Source organism: Drosophila yakuba, chromosome 2L (genome assembly GCF_016746365.2).
Source record: "Drosophila yakuba strain Tai18E2 chromosome 2L, Prin_Dyak_Tai18E2_2.1, whole genome shotgun sequence".
Classification (NCBI taxonomy): Eukaryota; Metazoa; Arthropoda; class Insecta; order Diptera; family Drosophilidae; genus Drosophila; species Drosophila yakuba.
The window spans coordinates 24,370,934-24,392,915 of NC_052527.2; the positions used below are offsets into that span (position 1 = coordinate 24,370,934).

The following is a 21,982-nucleotide window of genomic DNA, read 5'->3' on the forward strand; positions in this document are numbered from 1 at the left end:
TACAACGCAACCTGCATCTATCTTATTTACTGGCTTGAGAAATACGTATTTGGAACAATGGTCGAGAACGATAAAAATCCCAAAATTTCCCCCTCCGAAGGAGAGAAGGCCAAGAAAGTCTAAGAACAATTGTTGGAAAAGCCTTTGACTCTCAGGCGCTTTTCCTATGGGCGGTCGCAAAACATAATTTGGTGCTTTTGTGGTTTTGCAATGGTCTTGTGTATCCCACCATGAGCAGACAACGAACTATCATGAGCACGAGAAACTATTTCAGGAACCAATTCCTTAGGCACCCAAAGTTTCCAGGCATTGTGCACCTGTTCTCCTGTCAAATGCTCAGCCTTCCGATAAATGCAATCGCTATCGGTCCTAAGATCAGGAAAACTCTTCCGATTTGCACTCACTTTCCTAGTGCAGTGTATCGGTGTATTCCAGTGATATAAAGTGGTCAGAATTTAGATCAAGAACTCCATCCCGCAAGTCAATTGCAGCTATCACGTCTTCGTTTACCCGATACAAGGATTCGGGAACTACGTTCAGCGAGCCTTTGTGATGCTCAATCTCGAAAACATACATTTGCAAGGCCAAAGACCATTGAGCTAGGCGCGAATTAAGGTCATGTCCTTCCACATTTTTCTGGATCGGTACGGATTCCTCCATCTCCGATTATATGACCTAGGTGACGCACTCTCAACTGAAGTGACTTTTAGCAGAAGTGACTTTTGCCAATGTTGATCGTCAAACCTGCACGTATTATTTGTAGCGCAACGTCTCTTAGCACTTCGAGGTGCCTCTCAAAACGTGATGAAACCATTAGCAGATCATCTACGTTAATAAAAAACCTTGTTCCTAAGATGAGCTGGCACCACTTTGTCCATCAAACGAGACATTGTACTTGTGGCATTGCATAGCCCGAGCGGCAGAACTTTAAACTGATAGGGGGGTCTACCAGGAACGGTAAACGAGGTCTTGTCACGCGAAGCTTTTTTTAAAGGCACTTGCCAATAAGCGTCCTTTGGATATAGGCTACTTATGTATTCGGCTTTAGGCAACCTACTCAAAATGCCACTAATTTGAGGCAGAGGATATGCATCCTTTTTGGTGAAGCTATTCACCTTACGAAAGTCTAGACAATTTCTAACCTTCTTAGGATTCGTTATCATAACGATTGGAAATGACCAAGAACTGTCAGACACTTCTATAACTCATAGATGTATCATCCTGTCAATATCGGCATGAGGTAATCTCGCAAATGACGTTGTTTTATTAGCTTTGCCATACCTACATCAATAGAAAAGACCATCTCGGCTAAACGACGGAAAACAATTCATAAAATTGGTTAGCTTCGCCTTATCCATATCGGAAAACTTATTTTGGTCAACTTTAACTTTGAAATCACCCCCGGTTGAATATAACTCGGATATTATCCTGGTAAGTAAATCGTAGTCCTTCCTGAATACTATCCCCAAATATAACACTTGTTTAAGCGACGGTACTATGTAAATTTTTTATAACTTTTTCTGGTCGCCGTATTCCACCTCTGCTTGTTATATCCTAGTGTCTGCTGTGATCGGCCGTCTACCGTTATAGCACTACTGTTAATGGCCTTATAGTCTCCTGAGGCTTCTACTTCACGGGCTAAGGTACCTCCTACACAACTTGCCGATTAGCCAGAGTCTAACAGACCGTAAACCGTACGAATAAACAATCGAATTGGCTAAATCGGACGAGGGTCTTTTGGTCCTTCACGTAGTGATTTTATATAATTTACTCCAATTCTACAGTTCTTGACATATTGCCAGAATGCTTTTACTCGACTAGAGTCCGATTCGTTTTCCAAAATTTTGTAATTAATTATCTTCATGTTTAATTTTCTTTAGGGTTTGGATATTTCTATGTAGCAAAGAATGGAAGTTGAGCAACATGTGCTGCATCTTCTACTCTTCGGTCATTGTGAACTGGCTCCGGGAGGCAACCGAAGTCCTCCGTTTGACCTGCTGCCGCGATATGCCGTTTTTGGAGTTTTTTGAACACTTATTACCACTTGGTTTGTAAGTGTTTGCAGTTCCACACCCGTAACAGAATATTCTTCTCTCCGATACGCAATCCTGATATCGGTGTCCTTCCTTGCGGCAGTTCCAGCATAATAAGAAGAACACTTCGACATCAGCCTCATTTTCAGGTTCTGATTCTAACTGCGTGTATATTCCTGACTAAGTTTAGACACTTCCCGTTTAAACGGAGTTCTTCGCACGTAGCCACTAAACCGCTTAACATCGGCCAAGAAAGCTTCGCGCCTGCGACAAACCTGTCTGAGATCTGAAACGAATTGATATCAATGTTTAAGATCTCATCTTGTCTTATTTCTGGAAGCAAATTGTTTCTAAGAACTCGAATTTATTTACTCGTAGTCCAAGGATGCTCCAGCTGATCATGTATCATATAAACTATTAACTGATTCGCCTTGCTTCTCTTTAGAATTTCTGATTAACTGTGCAGAAAGTATCCTACTGATCATCGCCCTGCGCTTAATGATACCGCTAATAAAATTCATTGGCTTTTCCTTTAAAGAGGACGCTGGTATGTTTACAAAGCAGATTGAAATTATTGCCTAACGTCTCTCGTATTAGATTATCTACTCTAAAAATAAAATGATCTATAGAAAATTTTACCTTCCCACCGTTGTGGGAACCTTAGGGTACCAACCTTATCTGGTCGGTATACCAAATCGAACGTAGTGCCTCTTTTGAAGCGGGAGAGCCCGGAGCCAAAAGGACTTGTCTTAAATTCATTCCTTGTTTCGATCCCATCTTCATAGCTAAGCGATCGACGTGACCACCCTTGGTAATTGCTAACCCCCTGGTTATTGTATCGGTTATGGAATTCTGATTTAAATCAGTCATCTTCTCCGAAAGCGTAGCGAATAACCTTTGTTTCATAGCCAGTAATACCATAGCAGTAATATCATTCGAATTGCTGACCACAATGTTATTACTTTGCCCCGAGGTCGAAGCTATATTATGTAAGACTTGCTGACCAACTATATTTACGGGCTGTCGTTTTCTCGACCCACTTTAAGTTTGTCTCTCCTATACTTATTTGGCCTTCGAGATCTCTGGTCTACTAGCTACTAAACGCATCGGACATTGTGCGCTTTTCTTCCAATGAGCTTCTATACGTCGCTTATGATACTTGTGTTGACAGCTGGATATAAAAACCTCAGCAGGATTTACACCTGCAGTATATAACGAACAAACGCCCTTTGTGCTTGGTTCAGGAGATCGGTTTGTTTCCACAAAATACAAAAAATTTGGTTTGAATGCGAAAAAATATGAATATTCACGTTCCTACAGCGGTTAATTATCTGCAATCGAAATTTTCTTTAATAAATTGTTACTTTGTTTGGCTTCTTTGCGATAAGTAAAGCCAAAAATAGCCAATGAATTTAGCAATATGAATCAGTCAATTTGGGGAAGCAAAAGAAAGAAGTTACGAATTAAATAAACGGAGCTATGCTCCACAACAAAACCCAAAATAAATATTGAAATGATTGCTGGCGGATCCTGCTTTGTACATGGCGACCGTGACAGGACGTCCGAAAATTGCAGGACGTAAGGACTAAGGAGGACACGTCAGCAGAAAGGAAAACCAGTCGGCCGATATTGCATATAAAGGTGGATAAGAAAAATTGCGTGAGTCTGAGTCAGAAAAACCCGAGTCGAAGGCGATGAAAAGATTCAACCGAGCAAAGCGTCCGAGAAGCGCAGTCGAAGTTCATGAGAGGATCTAAAGCAAGCATAAGTTAAATACGCTTGTACGATGTAAATCTAAGTGGGAAAAACGCTTTTCACAATTGCCCACAGCACACATCAGTTTATCATTTAGCCCCAAGTCAGTTAAAAATGGCACCCATAGCAAATGCAGTGCTAATTATCGTGCCGCGGACGGCAATCACATCGAATAATCTACCCAAACTGCGCCTTGCCGCCCTTACGGGGGCCCTACTGAAGGAGGCCTGTGCGAGGACCAGCACCGGCACCGCTTAACGCGCCAAGTTAAGCCTGGAGGGAACCGACAGCGCTTCAGAGAGTCTTATTTTTTTTTTTTAATAGCACTGCGTTGCTAAATTTTTTTTGATTGCACTGCGATGCATATTTTTTTTTCCCCTATCTATAAAATTGTAAAATTGAGCGGAACCACTTCTGCCCGATTAGCCGTATAGCCTGTAAAGCTATACAAAAACAATAGGTAGGAACATATGTAAAAATTACAAACGAAAATTTAAAATAATTAACAAACATAAATTTCAAATGTTACGTAACGTTTTTAACGTAAATGTCAATAGTGACAAACAGAATATATAAAGAAGAAATTTATGAAAATAATTTAGAGATCTTAAAACCCAATATGGGCTTAATTGATTCAAAAACAGTGGATTCCACTGCAAACAAAGTGGAGATCGAGTCAAACAATTTAAGCTATATAACAATAATTCTGTTAGCAATTCTTTTACTAATGATAATACAAGCACTTATAAAAGTGTCCAAACTCCACAATAAATGCTTAAAGAAACGATATAATAGCAGGGCCAATGGCCTAGAAACAATTTAATTCTTAAATAATGATGTCATTAATGAACAATAATTAATAAAGAAATCGAAGTTTTTTTTTAATACTTAAAAATGTTTCAAATAAATTATGGATTGGCAAAACTTAAGAGCCATCTTAAATGAAATAAAAGAAAAATTTAACAGGTCATATAAATGTTTGTCTCAAAATAGGACAATTCAAAAACAAACTGCCAATAAACATATAACCATTCTGGTAGAATCCTTTAATCAGGCAAGATCCCATATACATAATCAAAGAGGGAAACTAGACAAAAAGGAGTGGACAACACTAATTTTTTGATTAGACTAAGGAATAACCTTATAAATATAAAAGAAAGGCTTTGACACTAAATGAGGAAGCAACAGATTCGCTGAACGATTCTGACTCTGAACTAGAAATCAATGAAGAAGACTTAAACGATCTGACAATACCAGCAATATTGCAATTGCCGGAAGATTCAGAGATTATAGAAGATCAGGACATAGAATTAGACAAAATGACGGACAATTCAGCCGCCATCAGGGCCTACATAAGGGAAGTGTCGAGCGCAGTACCAGAGTTTGATGGACAAAAGATCCATCTTCAGCGGTTCATTATGGCCATCAAATTAGTAGACCTTGCAAAAGGATCATTCGAGGACATTGCAGTCCAAGTTAAAAAATTGATAGGCACTACTCTAAACCTGGTACTGAGCGAAACTACAATTGAAGCAATAATAAAAAAATTTCAAACTTCAATTGTTGGGGAAACATCCCAAAACATTAAAGCAAAACTATTCACAGTACAACAAAAAGGCAAAACAGCTACACAGTTTACAAGAGAAATCGATAATTTACGTAAGCTATTAGAAGCCTCGTATATCGATGAAGGCATACCAAGTGAGCATGCCAATAGATTGAGCACTAGAGACGCCATAGATGTTATGATTAAAAAGACCGAACATGAAAGTGTGGAAACTGTGCTAGAAGCAGGTACATGCACAACTATGGACGCTGCCATAGGTGCGTACATAAGAACTAGCACCAGAGTAACCGGAAATGTGAATCATGTAATGTATTCAAAGAGAGGTTACTCCAGCAGAGGCCAAGGTTATAGAGGTAATGGTCGCGGCAGAGGCCATTACAATAACCGTTTCAATAACAGTAATTACAACTACGGCAATAACGGCAACCAAAATAATGGTAATAATTATAGAGGACGTGGTAACTCAAATAAAGGAAGCCGAAACAATCAAAATCGAAACAATTACAATAAAATGATAATGCTAGTGTGAGAGTAACCCAAAATAATTCAGGAAACTCGCAACAACCCTCAAATACACAGCAATAAATATAGCTCATGTACATTCAATCAACCTAAGTATAAATATATTCATTGCATTTGACCATGTGGCAACAGGAAAAAGATTAATTTTTTTAGTTGACACAGGTGCAGATATTACCATACTAAAAGAAGAAGCCGACTACTTCAATAATATACAAGATGACCGTATAATAAATATTCAAGGCATGAGCCAAGAGATTATTCAATCTAAGGGCTTAACCTCAATAGATCTACAAACAGATAAATACATAATTCCTCACAATTTTCATATTGTTAATCAACAATTTTCCACACCATGTGATGGAATAATTGGCATTGATTTTATAAAAAAATTTAACTGCCAATTAGACTTCAAACCAAAAGAAGATTTGTTTATAATTAGACCCAATAATTTAAAATTTCCGATTTATGTTCCAATAACATACAACACCGGTAAAATTAGAATATTATTACCAGAGAGATCACAAGTTGTCCGAAAAATCAATATAACAATTGAAGATACAAATATATTGATCCCAAACCAAGAATTAGAAACAGGTATTTATGTAGCGAATACCATATCAACATCAAACGATGTTTATGTCCGAATATTAAATACGCATCATACTGATAAACTAGTAGATGCAAACAACTTAAAATACGAGCCATTTTCAAATTATGATGTAATTCAACCAAATAATAAGACAAGAGAACAAACTGTCATGTCTCAATTGTCGAAAAATTTTCCACCACAATTCAAAAGCCAGCTGGAAAAGCTTTGCAGTAGATACACAGATATATTTGGTCTGACAACAGAACCAATTTCGGCTAATAATTTATACAAACAATTATTGAGATTGAAAGATGATGAGCCAGTATATACTAAAAATTATAGAAATCCTCATAGTCAAAAAGATGAAATTCAAGAACTAGTACAAAAATTGATCGATGATAAAATAGTCGAACCAACAGTATCGGAATACAATAGTCCATTACTATTAGTACCGAAAAAATCTCTTCCAGACTCAAATCAATAAAAAACTGTTGTCTGATAAATTTCCACTCCCTAGAATTGATGACATTTTGGATCAACTAGGTCGAGCCAAATATTTTTCATGCCTTGACTTGATGTCAGGTTTTCACCAAATTTAACTTGAAAAGAGTTCAAGAGATATAACTTCATTCTCAACAACAAACGGTTCATATCGTTTTACGCGATTACCATTTGGATTGAAAATAGCGCCAAATTCTTTTCAAAGAATGATGACAATTGCATTTTCTGGCCTTGAGCCAACGCAAGCATTTATCTATATGGATGATTTGATAGTGATAGGTTGTTCCAAAAAGCATATGATTAAAAACTTATCAGATGTTTTTAACAAATGCAGGAAATACAATCTAAAACTACATCCAGAGAAATTTTCAATCTTTATGCGCGAAGTTACCTTTTTGGGACATAAATGCACAGATAGAAGAATACTGCCAGATGACAAGAAGTACGATGTCATCAAAAATTACCCAGTACCTCATGATGCAGATAGCGCAAGGCGTTGCATTTTGTAACTATTACAGAAGATTCATTAAAATCTTCGCCGACTATTCACGGCACATAACTAGATAATGTAAAAAGAATGTTCCTTTTGAATGGACAGAAGACTGTCAAAAATTATTTGTACACTTAAAAACAAAACTGATGGAACCTACTCTCTCACAATACCCCGATTTTAGTAAACAATTTTGTATCACAGCAGATGCTAGCAAAATGGCATGTGACGCAGTTGGCCGCACAATGGCCACCAACTTCCAGTTGCATACGCATCTAGATCATTTACTAAGGGCGAGAGTAATAAAAGTACTACTGAGCAGGAATTAGCAGCAATACATTGGGCAATCACCCACTTCAGACCCTATATTTATGGTGAACATTTTACAGTCAAAACTGATCATAGACCACTCACCTTTTTATTTTCAATGACTAATCCTGGCTCAAAATTGACTCGTATGCGACTTAAATTAGAGGAATATAATTTTACAGTAGAGTATCTGAGAGGTAAAAAATATGATAAGTTTCTTTAAACATGGAAAAAAGATTACTGCAAGATATGATGTCGGAGATTTATATACAAATGGAGTTCTTGATTTAGATCAATTTTTCCAAAGGCTTGAAATGCAGGCCGGTATATATATTGAACACGTTTCAATAGATTATTTTAAACAAAACGGCAATAAAATAGTGGCGCTACTCAACCCGGTGACCCTAATAAGCAATGAACAAGAAGCAATTTTGTCTACACTACATGATGATCCATTACAAGGAGGTCATACAGGCATTGTAAAAACCTTGGCCAAGCTCAAAAGACATTATTTTTAGAAAGGAATGTCTAAACAAATAACAGACTACATTAAAGATGTCAAAAATGCCAGAAAGCGAAAATGACAAAGCATACAAAGACTCCAATGACTTTAACTGAAACCCCTGAACATGCTTTCGACAGAGTGATAGTAGACACTATAGGTCCTCTACCAAAGTCGGAAAATGGCAACAAATACGCAGTCACTCTCATTTGTGACTTAACTAAATATTTAGTTGCAATTCCCATACCGAATAAAAGCGCAACAACAGTAGCTAAAGCAATTTTCGAATCTTTTATTCTTACTTACGGTGAAGACGTTCATTACAGACATGGGTACAGAGTATAAGAATTCAATCATCACAGATCTTTGCAAATATCTAAAAATTAAAACAAGAGAGAACGCTATAGTCGAGTTCCCCGACTATCTGATACCCGTTACTCAGCTAGTGAAAGTGCGAAGGAGGTCTTCAACACTGACAGTTTTTGGCGGTTTGTGGGCGTTAGAGTGGGCGTGGCAAAACGTTTTTTGGCAAATCCATAGAAATTTACAAGACCAATACAAAAATGAAAAAATATCAAAACATTTTTCAAAAGTGTGGGCGTGGCAGTTTTGGGCGGTTTGTGGGCGTGGCGTGGCGTGACGAGATCTCAGGAACTACTAAAGCAAGAAGGTTGAGATTAAGCACACAGACTCCAGAGACATACCCGCAGCGCACGTTTGTTAATTCATGTTACCACGCCCACAAACCGACCAAAGCTGCCACGCTCACACTTTTGAAAAATGTTTCGATATTCTTTCATTTTTGTATTGGTCTTGTAAATTTCTATCGATTTGCCAAAAAACTTTTTACGCGCCCACTCTTACGCCCACAAACCGCCCATAGCTGCCACGCCCACACTTTTGAAAAAGGTTTTGATATTTTTTCATTTTTGTATTAGTCTTGTAAATTTCTATCGATTTGCCAAACAAACTTTTTGAAACGCCCACTCTAACACCCTCAAATCGCCAAAAACTGTCAGTGTTGAAGACTCTCCCTCGCTATTCCACTAGCTGAGTAACTGGTATCAGATAGTCGGGGAACTCGACTATAGCGTTCTCTCTTGTTTTTATACCCGTTACTCGTAGAGTAAAAGGGTATACTAGATTCGTTGAAAAGTATGTAACAGGCAGAAGGAAGGGTTTCCGACCATATAAAGTATATATATTCTTGATCAGGACCAATAGCCGAGTCGATATGACCATGTCCGTCTGTCCGTCTGTCCGTCTGTCCGTCTGTCCGTCTGTCCGTCTGTCTGTCCGTCCGTATGAACGCTGTGATCTCAGGAACTACAAAAGCTACAAAGTTGAGATTAAGCATACAGACTCCAGAGACATAGACGCAGCGCAAGTTTGTCGATTCATGTTGCCACGCCCACTCTAACGCCCACAAACCGCCCAAAACTGCCACGCCCACACTTTTGAAAAATGTTTTGATATTTTTTCATTTTTGTATTGGTCTTGTAAATTTCTATCGATTTGCCAAAAAACTTTTTGCCACGCCCACTCTAACGCCCACAAACCGCCCAAAGCTGCTACGCCCACACTTTTGAAAAATGTTTTGAAATTTATTAATTTTTGTATTGGTCTTGTAAATTTCTATCGATTTGCCAAAAAACTTTTTGCCACGCCCACTCTAACGCCCACAAACCGCCAAAAACTGTGTTGAAGACTCTCCTTCTCCCTTCCACTAACTGAGTAACGGGTATCAGATAGTCGGGGAACTCGACTATAGCGTTCTCTCTTGTTTTAATTCAATTTTCTTCTTCATCCAATTCAATATTATAAATCCTTATCGTCATCAGAAGGTCCAATAGACGTAATACTTCTTTTGAGAAGGTTTTTTAGATTTTTTTTTCCTTTTTTTCTCTTTATAGAAACACAAGACAATAATTGATCCAATGAATAGAGCTAAGGCTATGAAATATATCAGTCATGGTATTAAGCCGTCTATATTTCCTTGAATGGGACAATTTATCTTTCATGTAAATTTTGTTGCGTGCTTCAGACACTTTTTTGCCTATGCATCCTAGTGGAACCAAGCTCGAATTATTAGTCTGGTAACCGTCAACCAATATTTAATAAATTGTTGGTGACATCGGATACCATGGGTAGAAAAAGTTGTTTGCTGTAATGTCTTGCAAGTTTCATCGAGTGTAATTGATATTTTAGACGCCAGTATGCTTAGATATGAACCGTTCAAGCATGTAGTTACATTTGGGAAGATATTTTTGAATGTAACTATTAAAATTACTGATTTTTTTGTCTTTTTACTTTAAAATCTTGGATTCCAAAGAGTTTTTATTAATTTTGTGTATATCCTATCCGATACACATTACAGTTTTCGAATGTTGCTGCACCATATTTCGAAAAGTTCGGTGTGATTAAAATACGTGCCTATATACTACAGAAATGTGAGAAAAGGAGGACGAATGGGGATGAGTTTTTGATTTGTGACTAAAGACAACACTCACAAGTACAATCTTGACCAATTAGTTGATTTAAGCATGGAACATCTTATTAGTTATTTTTCACGAAAGACGAAAAACGCATGTTAGTTTTATAAAAAAAATACTAAAAAATTTCTAGAACTATACATAAATAAACCATATACATTAAAAAGTGCATACCTTGAATATTACTTTCCATAATTTAGTTAAATTTTCTGGACCATGTTTACATGTGATGCACAACATAAAGCAACTACAACATTTTTTGCCGGAAATTTCTTTTCGGAAAAAATGCTCTTAGAAAAAATTGCCTTTTCAAGGTTCATTTCATTATTTATGATTATTTTCATTTCTATTGATCCAGTGATTAACATAGCTCTCATTAAAATTATATACTATACAATATATGAAATCTACATATGCCTTTATGAAAAAAGAACGAACGTTATTCTATCACCTTTTTCGAACTGAAGGAAAATTATTAGTTATGGCTTGGACTACAATAAAGAACGAAAATAAATATATTGTTTATTAAAAAAAAAAGTTTATTACGAAACATTTTTATTTTTAATGCATTCCAAGCGTGTCAAAAAAATCATTCCTCTCGTTTAAACATTTGACTGTCTTCCAGTTGAAGATCTGATCAAAATTATAATTATAATTCTGATCATTTATTTTAATGCTCCAAAGTAATGGAACATCTCTTTTAGATGTTAACTAAATAAGCAAAAAAAAGTCTATATGGGGGTTTTTAAAGTGTGGCCTTGGCAGTTTTGAGCGATTGGTTAGACTGGGCGTGGCAAAAAGTTTAGAAATTTACAAGCATGATAAAAAAAAATTAAGAAATATCAAAACGTGTGGACGCGTTTTGGCCTGTTTGTGGACGTCTTAAAAAGTTTTTTGTCAAATCTCAACTTTTTAGCTTTTAGCAATCAAATGGACGGAGACGGCTCAGACGAATCGGTCTGATCATGAATTGATATATATACATATATACTCTTTATATGGTCGGAAGCGTCTACCTGTTAGATAAAATTCTATGAACCTAGTATAAAAATATTTTTTTCGCATTTTTGTGGGCAGAAGCTATGTGAAACTGTTAAAATTACTTTAAAAGATGCAGGGAACTATTCGCCAAACAAAGAAAACCTTTTAAGAGATAAGTATTCAAAAAATAGTTATAATTGAACTTATGATTTCAGAATTCGATTTTTAACATCCTTCATTAAGGGCCATTACAGTTAATGAGCAAAATTAAATACTAATAACAAATCAAAATAATTGAAAATTGAATATTTAAGAATAGTTGCTTATCACTTTGTCTTTGTACATACCTTCAAAGAAGTGGTTACGAGACTCCTGCAATTCGTTAGTTATATGAGCAAAAACAAATTTATTGTGTAAAGACCTCCATATTGAATATACTGACGCCTTAGTAAACGCATCCACAAATCGATCGATATCTTTGTCGAATACTACAAAAGTCTAATAGTATAGAAATGTCGAAAATGTATTAACCCTGAATTTTTTATTTAAATTTTAAGATGTACCTCGCAGTGTGTGACTTCAATAGATAAAATTAATTTTATAACAAGGTCATCCAAAGTCAAATGTTTGTCTTGAAGCTCTTTTTTCTTCAATCCCGTGTCAACAATATATCGACCTTTGTTAGCATTTAATCTATCAATATTTATTCCCACATAGCTTATATACTTCGCGTTATGAAGCAGTTGGAACTCGAATTTATCATTCCAAAATATACAGATAGTACTCTCGTTTAAATACGTCCCTACTGAGTAAAAAGTTGAAAAATAACAATTAAATTCAAACACGTAATTTAACTTTCGTTACTTATAGCACTTAGGACAAGTGACCAACTCAAATCTATAAGCATTTTCGCTTTGCACGTCCAACTTTGGTAAACGAATCTAATCTAGCAAACAACAAGTCAATCGGGCCAATTTGTAATGCTAATTCCAGTTTGTATTCGTTATTCAAATTGGGTAATTGAATAATAGGCGTGCATGTAAAATTAACAATAAAATTAATATAGCGGTCGGAAACGTTGACCTCTGCCATTTTTTGGCCAGACACACGGTTCGCCGAAACAAGATATTATTATTGTTTTATTTTATTATTTTTCCTTCCGATTTCTATCTATTTCAGAAAAACTTTAATTTTACAGCTAGTAGGAGTAAGAAAATTTGTCAATTTCCAAAATAATATTAAAATAAAAAAACAACAACCATTTGGGAAAAAACTGGAAGTGATAATTTTGGGCGGTTTGTAGGGTGGCAATATTGTCAAGGATTACATAGTATGATAATGGCAATGGCAAATGCAATTTGTAAAAGTATTTATACCCGTTACTCGTAGAGTAAACAAATACTAGATACGTTGAAAAGTATGTAACAGGTAAAAGAAAGTGTTTCCGACCATTTAAAGTAAATATATTCTTGATCAGGATCAATAGCCGAGTTGATTTGGCCATGTCCTTCTGTCCGGCTGCCTGGCCGTCCCTATGAACATCGAGATCTCAGGAACTATTAAAGGTAAAATAGAGATTTTGCATACAGACTCTAGAGACTTAAACGCACAACAGGCATAAGCCGCCCAAAACGGCCACACTCACCGTTTTTATTATTTTAGTAATTTATAAATTTATTATTTATCTTGCCAATTTATATCGATATACTAAAAATATGTTTATGATTCCAGAAAGAAAATCGCGTAACAGTAATTGAGCAACAAAAACATTTTGTTATATTTAATATATTAGTCATATTAATTGGTACCATAAATTGCTTAAAAAACGACCATAGCTTAAGAATTAGAAACAGTAAAGCCATATTAATTTGTCTTTGGTTTATTTTGGGCATTAAACCTTAAGGATTAGTATACAAGATAAATTAATTATAGGTGCAGGGTGGCATAACAGGTTGTGCTGTTACCTCAATGCCCTTTTCCCGCGCCGCAAAAGCTTACTCTGCGTTGGGGTATTACGGTGGCCACCTAGCCGTTGTCCTTTGTTGGTTAATTTAGGCAGACTACGTTGGAACCAAGGGAGCCAAGGAAACATCAACATACATGGGAACCCAATCGAGTTCGTCACCAGCTTCCCATACCTTGGCACCATCATATCCAACAGTGGTGGAGTGGATAATGATGTCTCGAGTCGTCTTGGCAAAGCCCGCTCAGCATTTGGGAGGCTATACCGCATATGGAGAGACAGACAAATCAGCCGACGAACAAAGCTCCTGATCTACAATGCGTGTGTGAAATCCATACTGCTATACGGAAGTGAGACATAGCTCGCCACGAAGAAAATAACGCATATGTGGGGTATTCTGGCCAAACAAAATAGCCAACACAGAGCTGTGGCGCGTTACGAGCGAACCCCCAAATAAGGAAGAAGAAATGGATGTGGATAGTGCACGCTCCTAGGAGAAACCCTAGTAGCATAGTAAGGATGGCACTGGACTGGAAGGAAGCAGTAGGAAGGCCAAGAAAATGGAAAAGAACCGCTCAACAAGAACTTGCCCAAATAAACATAACATGGGAAAATGCTAAACAGGCAGCACAAAACAGAGCAGATGGAAGGCTCTCGTAGAAGCCATAAGTTCCCGAAAAAAATAGCAAGGAATTAAAAAAGAAAAAAAAAATGTTGGAAGGGTGACTGCCCTTCGTAACTTTCTGGCGTAGATACTCAGTCAAGTTGTGAAAGATAACGGCTAAAGCCGGAGTTGTATTGGATCAGAGCTTGTGCTCTTTATTCTTCTGATTTTCAAAACGAACTGAAGTACAAAAAGAGAAAACGCTATAGTCGAGTTCACCGACTATCTGATACCCGTTAACACTGACAGTTTTTAGCGGTTTGTGGGCGATATAGTGGGCGTTGCAACAAGTTTTTTGGCAAATCGATAGAAATTTATAAAACCAATACAAAATTGAAAAAATTTCAGAACATTTTTCAAAAGTGTGGGCGTGGCAGCTTAGGTCGGCTTGTGGGCGTTAGAGTGGGCGTGGCAAAAAGTTCTTTGGCAAATCGATAGAAATTTACAAGACCAATACAAAAATGAAAAAATATCAAAACATTTTTCAAAAGTGTGGGCGTGGCAGCTTTGGGCGGTTTATGGGCGTGGCAACATGAATCGACAAACTTGCGCTGCGTATAAAAAATATAAAAATATATCTCAAGCATACGTCTACCCTAGCTCCAATGCATCACGGCATAAAGTCGTGGTTGGCAAGCCGACTCAGTATTCTCATGGACTGCAACGCGGCACTCCGGATGGGCAGTTTTGAGTTACCGCTGCTGGACGTTCTTAGCGCGGATCGTTGAACTCATTTTGGGCGCCTCAGCATTGTTCGTGTGAAGCTACCTGCGGATTCAACCTCTTCCTTAAAATTTTGGATGAGCGTAAGTTTTCGCTGCTCATCCGGTGTAACAGAGGAATGCTGGGCACAGGGTCGTAGCCGATGATGATAAGTAGTGGCGACCTGACAATACCCGGCTGCTTGCTTAACGCTTTTCGGAAGTTCACAAATTCCCTCGATCAGAATTTCTGGACCGCCATCCGTGCTAACGCGGGCTGTTGCTTCGTTAATTATTACAACACCGTCATCTACAGGCGTTATTGCTCGCAAGTGGCTGGGTTGAGTGTTGCACTGCGCAGAGTTCCACGCGTGCACGCATAATTCGCGCGAGGACCGCTCGCTGAGAATTAAACTTTGAATTTCTGTAAATAACATTACATTTCTTGCCAGTAGTGCTTCGTATAAATGTGGGGTGTCAACCAAGTCGTTTTTTCGGGCATTAATTACCTTATTAATAGTGTCAGGTAATTTGTTTATTTGCTTTTGAGTTTCTGAATTAATGGTTATCTGCCTAGAGCTAGACTAGCTGAGACCCTGTTAACTTAATCTTCAGAAAATCTGAGGCATCGAGACTACCCGCCACCACCTTTAAGGTCGTACCTATGCTGCTAGAAATCCTGTGGTGTACCCTTAGGACGGACAACAAGGTTCTCATGTGATCTGTATCGACCTATAGTAACTTGCACATACGCGATTGGGGGAAAGACTCGAACAATTTCTCTGATTCATCTATCGTATTGACGAACTTTAAAAGATTGATTGAATGTTTCAAGAGGTCATGTTGTTCAAATACTAGTACATCCCCATCCACCACGAGAATGTAGTTGGCGTGCGAAAAGTCGACGTTTCGGGGATTCGCTACTGCCAGGGCGAAGAACAACGTGAGGGTAAACCCGGAAAATTAGGAGAAGGTGAGACTGCGGTGCTCTGGTTTCCGGAATGTAACCTACTAACTAATTGTAAAGGAAATGCTTACTTGGGGTTGCGCTTATGGCCCACCCTGCCCCTAATGAGAACATTTGTTCCCAGATCTGCTTGCACTTTTTGTTCCGTGCATAACGGAGTTAGTTATTTCCTAACTTTTTGTTGCTCTTAACAAAAACCTGTTCTCCTACCTCGAGCACGCGGTTCTATCTGGTTGGATTGCATCTGTCGATGCTGTCTTGCTGGTCTTTTACCAATCTTGCCTTGATGCCCAGGCAGCGCGCGTGGGCATAGTCTCAATTGGTCTATCACGAGTGCTCGGCTTTATTATATTCAACCGTTGCCCTCAAAACTAGCTCTACTATCTCATTTGTCCTACTTCAAGCATCTGGCGATTTCTGCCAGGGGGCTGTGGAACCGCTTAACTTGGCCATTGGACGAGCTGTATAGCGGAGGCGTATTCTCAATGTCAATGCCGTAGTTGTTCTTAAGTATTGAGGTGACTGTCTATGCGTTGAATGTGGGCTCATTGTCGCAATAGACCGTTTTGATAGAGAATTTATCGATGCATGTTAGGAATAGCTTCCCGTCGGTCGAAAATATGTCAATGTTCACCATTTCACCAGTATAACTGGATATGGGCGTTTCCCCGAGCTCTTGCTTCTTCGGGTGCCTGTCATACTTTGTTTGAGTGCATATCCTACAATAAGCTACCACTTTCTTTGTTATGCTGCCCATTTTAAAAAATAGTAGTCACGAAGGACTTATTGAAAATTTTCCTGAGCGGCTTGGTGCTCACGGTTGTGTTCAGCAGCGACGATTTCTAGCTGCTCGTTCTTATCGGCTATATCCAACGCGACATTCTTGCAGTGACGGAATTGGGTTGCTGGGAAGTGCGTAATAAGGTCGTGTTGGGAGCTTGCTAGTGTTAGCGACGTCAGGATTAAGGCCTTCTTTAAGGTCTTTTAATAAGTAGCTCTTGTTAAACTGATCAAGTGGCGGATTTTGCTTCGGAAAGCACTAGGTTTCGCTTGAACGGGAAACGTGCTGCCTCCAGAACCGTGTCGGTCAGCGAAAGCTTGCTGTGAATAGTCGCAGCGCCCGATTGGGGTTCGTTCTGTAAGGATAGGACTGCATCGATGACACTTGCTGACGAATCTGTAGTAAGGTCAAAATTCTTGTCGGGGTACTTTAGTATGACATCTTCTGATGGCAGAATGTTACGAAGTCTTTAAAATGCGTTGCGTTGAGTTCATTTAAACTAAACACAAATCTTCTTAGACATGTGTTTACTCACCGAACCGTTTGCCCCTCTAATGATCTCTGTTATCCGACGAGCTATGGCGGCAAAGTCCTTATTGAAGACTCTATAAAAGCTGGCTAAACCAAAGAAAGATCTAGCACTGTAGACGCTTTTTGGTTCAGGGTATTCCTGATTAACCCTTATCTTTTCTGGATCGGATTTAGTACCGTCCTTCCTTACTATGAAGCCGAGGTACTCTACATTTTCATTGACGAACCTAGTCTTTTCCTGGTTCACTCTCATATTCCCATCGATTAGGATTTTCAGCACAGTATCGACATGGTAGGACTTGTTCTCTGATTATGACGTCATCTACATAGACGTAACATATCTTTCCATTTGTTCTCTCAGAACGCCGCACAGTAGCGCATTAGATACTTTTGCGATATTAAATTCAAATGTTGATGACAACGGATCGTTGCGTGGGATATCGTATTCGACAGGTAATAGTTCAAAAGGGTTGAATCCAAAAAATAATTCAAACCGGTTCCGTATTTTAAAAGTTACCTGTGTTCAAAGCTGAACCTTTTTTTGGGTTGCAAAAAAACAGGTATTTTTTGTAGAAAATTCGGACTTTGCGGTCGATTTGTAGGTAAAACCGCCCGCTTGGTTATGGTCTCTATGGAAAGGGCCATCAAGTCTCGGTAAAACAAAGGTAGAATAAATGTGTAACATTCTTTGCAAGTGCAGGAGTATCTGTTTTGCCGAAGTGCTAATTTTCACATATTTTTCAACTTTAATGGAGTATATAAATCGATTCCCTACCATTCCCCCCACGTCCCACCACGAATTTCCCAGCCAAAAGATACTTTCAACTCAGCGTAAAAAACGCGCGGCTTAGTGCAAATTCTGCTACAACCGCAGTTGCTGCGCAGTACGAAATTGTATGGCGGGCATACATTTTTTTCTGTATTGGCGGCTTGTTTTTCAATCCCTGACTTTGTAATGATTTTAAATAAATGTATAATGATTAACTATTCTTCAAAAATATTAAATTAAGTAAAATTAAATGATTATTTTTAATTATTTGTAAAGAAAAGGGTAAAATATATGAAAAATTGACAAAACACAAAATAAAAACATAAATTTTTTTCTTTAAAATTTATTTTTTTTTTGTTATAAAACATTAAATATGTACCATACTAGCATTTTCAGAGAAAACAAATGAAAAGTATGTGTCGAAATTGGATACAAATTAAGAAAACTGCCTCCAAAAACATTAATTTTCTACTATTTATCACACCAAAGTCTACTATTTATCACACCAAAGTCTACTATTTATCACACTATATTGTATGACCACTTAATCGAAAAGTATTAAAATTAAATTAAAAATTTTTGTTTAAATAAAGTATGAAAATATCTCAACTGGTTCAAGAGTTTTGTAACGCAAAAGTAACTAATGCGCCACTGTGCTTGCATTTCTTAAGCACAACGGAAGACGGTAACGTTCGCCATTTACCGAAAAAGACTTGGCTTGACTTTAGGTCAAGGGTAGTAACGACTGCTTATCTACGCCCGAGAGTCTTTGTCTACCTAACTTGCCGGCTAGGTTCAGGGATGGAGTAAGTTGTTTCGACTCTGGAATCGCATTCGTCACATTACCAATATGTAGACAGAGGCAATATAAGAAGCGGACAGGAAGTTATATATGCAGATGGAAAAAAAGATAGCTCAGCTAGCAGTGAAAGATATAGATGGTGATTTCTCCCGGTCTATACCCGCCCTCCTGGAATTATGGTCAAATGCAACCGTTCCTCCCTCAGGCGTGGATATATTTACTAAATCATAATATTCTTCATGGTGATAATCTCCATTTAATTATAAATCATTGATTTTATTCTTGTAACTTAGGAATAATTAAATAAAATTATGCTTCATTGAAATTCAAATTTAAATCGTTGCTTTAAACTATCACTAACTATACACATATTTCACTTATACTTATATCTAATCTATAAATTATATAAGTTCCGGTGGGTCCAGAGATCTTCCTTCTTTAGCTGAGGTTCGTCTTAGACACTGTTTACGGAGATTATGTTGGAGGGCTTGACTTCGCCCCCTTAGTTATTATCACTAGCCTTGTGGCGATAGCGATTTGATTGTAAATAAGAACAATTGTGTTTAACGGCAGTAAGCCGGAGCAAGTTGTGGTTTATTTCGACACAAGATTTGAACTGAGTAGAAGACAATATTGAAACTAAGTTTACCCTCGAGCAATGCATCGCGCCACCACAAGTCGGCAAGCCGACTCAGCATTTCTTGCAGCGTGAAGCAACACTCCCGATAGGAAGTGTCAGCTTTCCGCTGCCAGGCGTTCTTTGCGTGGAGCGCTGAACCCAATTCTGGCGCGTCAGCATTGTTTATACAAAGCTACTTAGTTGCTACGAAGCAATACATTGTTAATTGTTAACTACTCCCCCCTCAAGTTTATGGCCGTCCTCGGTCATATTGAAAGTGTCGATGGTGCGCTGTATCTCCCTGGAGGCTCGTCTTCTCCTTAATGCCAGATAAAGGGCGAGAGAGCCAATCAAGCCGAAGTTTAGGACCACACCAGCCACGAACCAGAGTCTAGGCGAGCCTTCAGATTCCATATCATCCATAAGGTTTTGGATGGAATGTAGGTTGTCGTTACTCATCCGGTGTAGCAGAGGGATGCTGAGCACAGGGTCGTGGCCAACGATGCTAAGTAGTGGTGAACGCACAATGCCTGGCTGCTTGCTTAGTGTTTTCCGTAGATTTACGAATTCTGAGCCGTTGATGGTTGCCGTTCGCTCGAAGGTTACCAGGTAGGTTCCCTCTATCAGTGTTTCGGGGCTGCCATCAGTGCTAACGTGAGCCGCGGCTTCGTTGATAATCACAACGCCGTCATCTACGGGGTTTACTTCTCGCAAGTGGCTGGGTTGAGTGTGGCATTGAGCAGCGTTTCCAGCATGGAGTGAGCGCACGCAAGTTTCGCGCCGAGACCGCTCGCAGAACGTGTAGTGTGTGGTATCTGTGCATCCGGTGACCGCAAAGGTGTCATGTTCGCATTCGGCCAGTGTGTCCTCGTCGAGGCGCAAGATGGTGTGTTGGTGAGATACAGGGTAGACGGCGACTTTCTTGCAACTCAACTTGACTCTAGGGTAGGCAATTAAAATATGAATGCTATTCTCGGACTGGAGGACTCTGATCTTAGATGCTTCTATTAAGCTGACAATTGGGGTATCCTGTTCTACAAGAGACTTCAAGTCGGCATGATCAAGAATTGTGGGATTTATAATGTTTGATTTGGCCAAAGTAATAGTGAGAATTAAATTTTGAATTTCTGTAGACAGCATCCTATTTCTTGCCAGTAGTGCTTCATATAAGTGCGGAGTGTCAACCAAGTCGCCTTTACGGGCAGTGATCACCTTATTGATGGTGTCAGTTAACTTATTTATCTGTTTCTGGGTTTCGGAGTTTATAGCTATCTGCCTGGAATTAGACTCTACTAGTTGGGCCTCTGTGATCTTAATCTTTAAGAGGTCCGTGGCATCGGGAGTGCCCGCCACCACCTTTAAGGCTGTACCTAAGAAATCTAGACTCCTAGCGATCCTATGGTGGACTTTGAGAACGGACAACAAGGTTCTAAGATGGTCAGTATCGACCTCTAGCAACTTACACATATGTGAATGGGGAAAGGACTCAGACAGTTTCTGCGTTTCATCTATCATACTAGCGTACTCGGAAAGGTTACTCGAATGTTTCAAGAGGTCACGCTGTTCAAACACCAGCACATCCCCATCTAACACAGGAATGTAGTTGGCATGCGAAAAGTCGGTGATCCGAGCATTCGCTACTACCAAGGACATGAACATCATGAGGGTGAACCTGGAAATTAAAGACAAGGTGATACTACAGTGCTCGGGTTTTCCTTAACATAACTTACTACCTAACTGTAGAGGGGATGCCTACTTGAGGTTGTCCTTGTGGACCACCCTCCCCTTAATAAGAACAGACGTTCCCAGGTCTGCCTGCACTTTTTGCTCGGTGCATAGTGGAGTTAGCTTATTTCCTAACCTCTTGTTGTTTTTTACAAACACGTGTTCTCCCACCTCAAACACGCGGTTTTGCCGGGATGGGTTGCATCTTCCGATGCTGTCTTGCTGAGCCTTTACTAATCTTGCCTTGATTTCTAGGCAGCGCTCGTGGGCCCCTGGGTGAACCACCTCAATTGGTCTCTCACGAGTAACTGAGTGCACGGTTTTGTTATATTCTATCGTTGCCCTCAAGATTAGTTCTACTGTGTCATTCGTTTTTTTGTCCAACTTCAGGCACCTGGCGATTTCTGCCAATGTGCTGTGGAACCGTTCAACTTGGCCATTGGACGAGCTGTGGAGTGGGGGCGCATTTACTATGTCAATGCCGAAGCTGTTCTTGAGCATTGAGGTGACAGTTTCCGAGTTGAATGCGGGCTCATTGTCACAATAGACCGTTTTGATATTGGGGAACAGGTTGATGATCTGCAACAGGGGTGCTGTGATGTCCACTATTGTTCTAGACACCACTGGTTGCACTATTGCAAATTTAGAAAATTTGTCAACACACGTCAGGAATAGCTTCCTGTCGGTTGAGAATATGTCAATATGCACCATCTCACCTG

At 38.9% G+C, this 21,982-nt stretch overlaps 1 long non-coding RNA gene across 1 annotated transcript; it reads right to left on the bottom strand.

Moving 5' to 3' along the window:
* Window positions 1-11,914: 11,914 nt before the first annotated feature.
* On the bottom strand, window positions 11,915-12,650 carry LOC26536138. Its single transcript, XR_006245108.1, has 2 exons — window positions 12,305-12,650; window positions 11,915-12,239 (listed from the first exon to the last, which is right to left on the bottom strand). It is a non-coding gene; the product is annotated as an uncharacterized LOC26536138 (long non-coding RNA).
* Window positions 12,651-21,982: the final 9,332 nt, after the last annotated feature.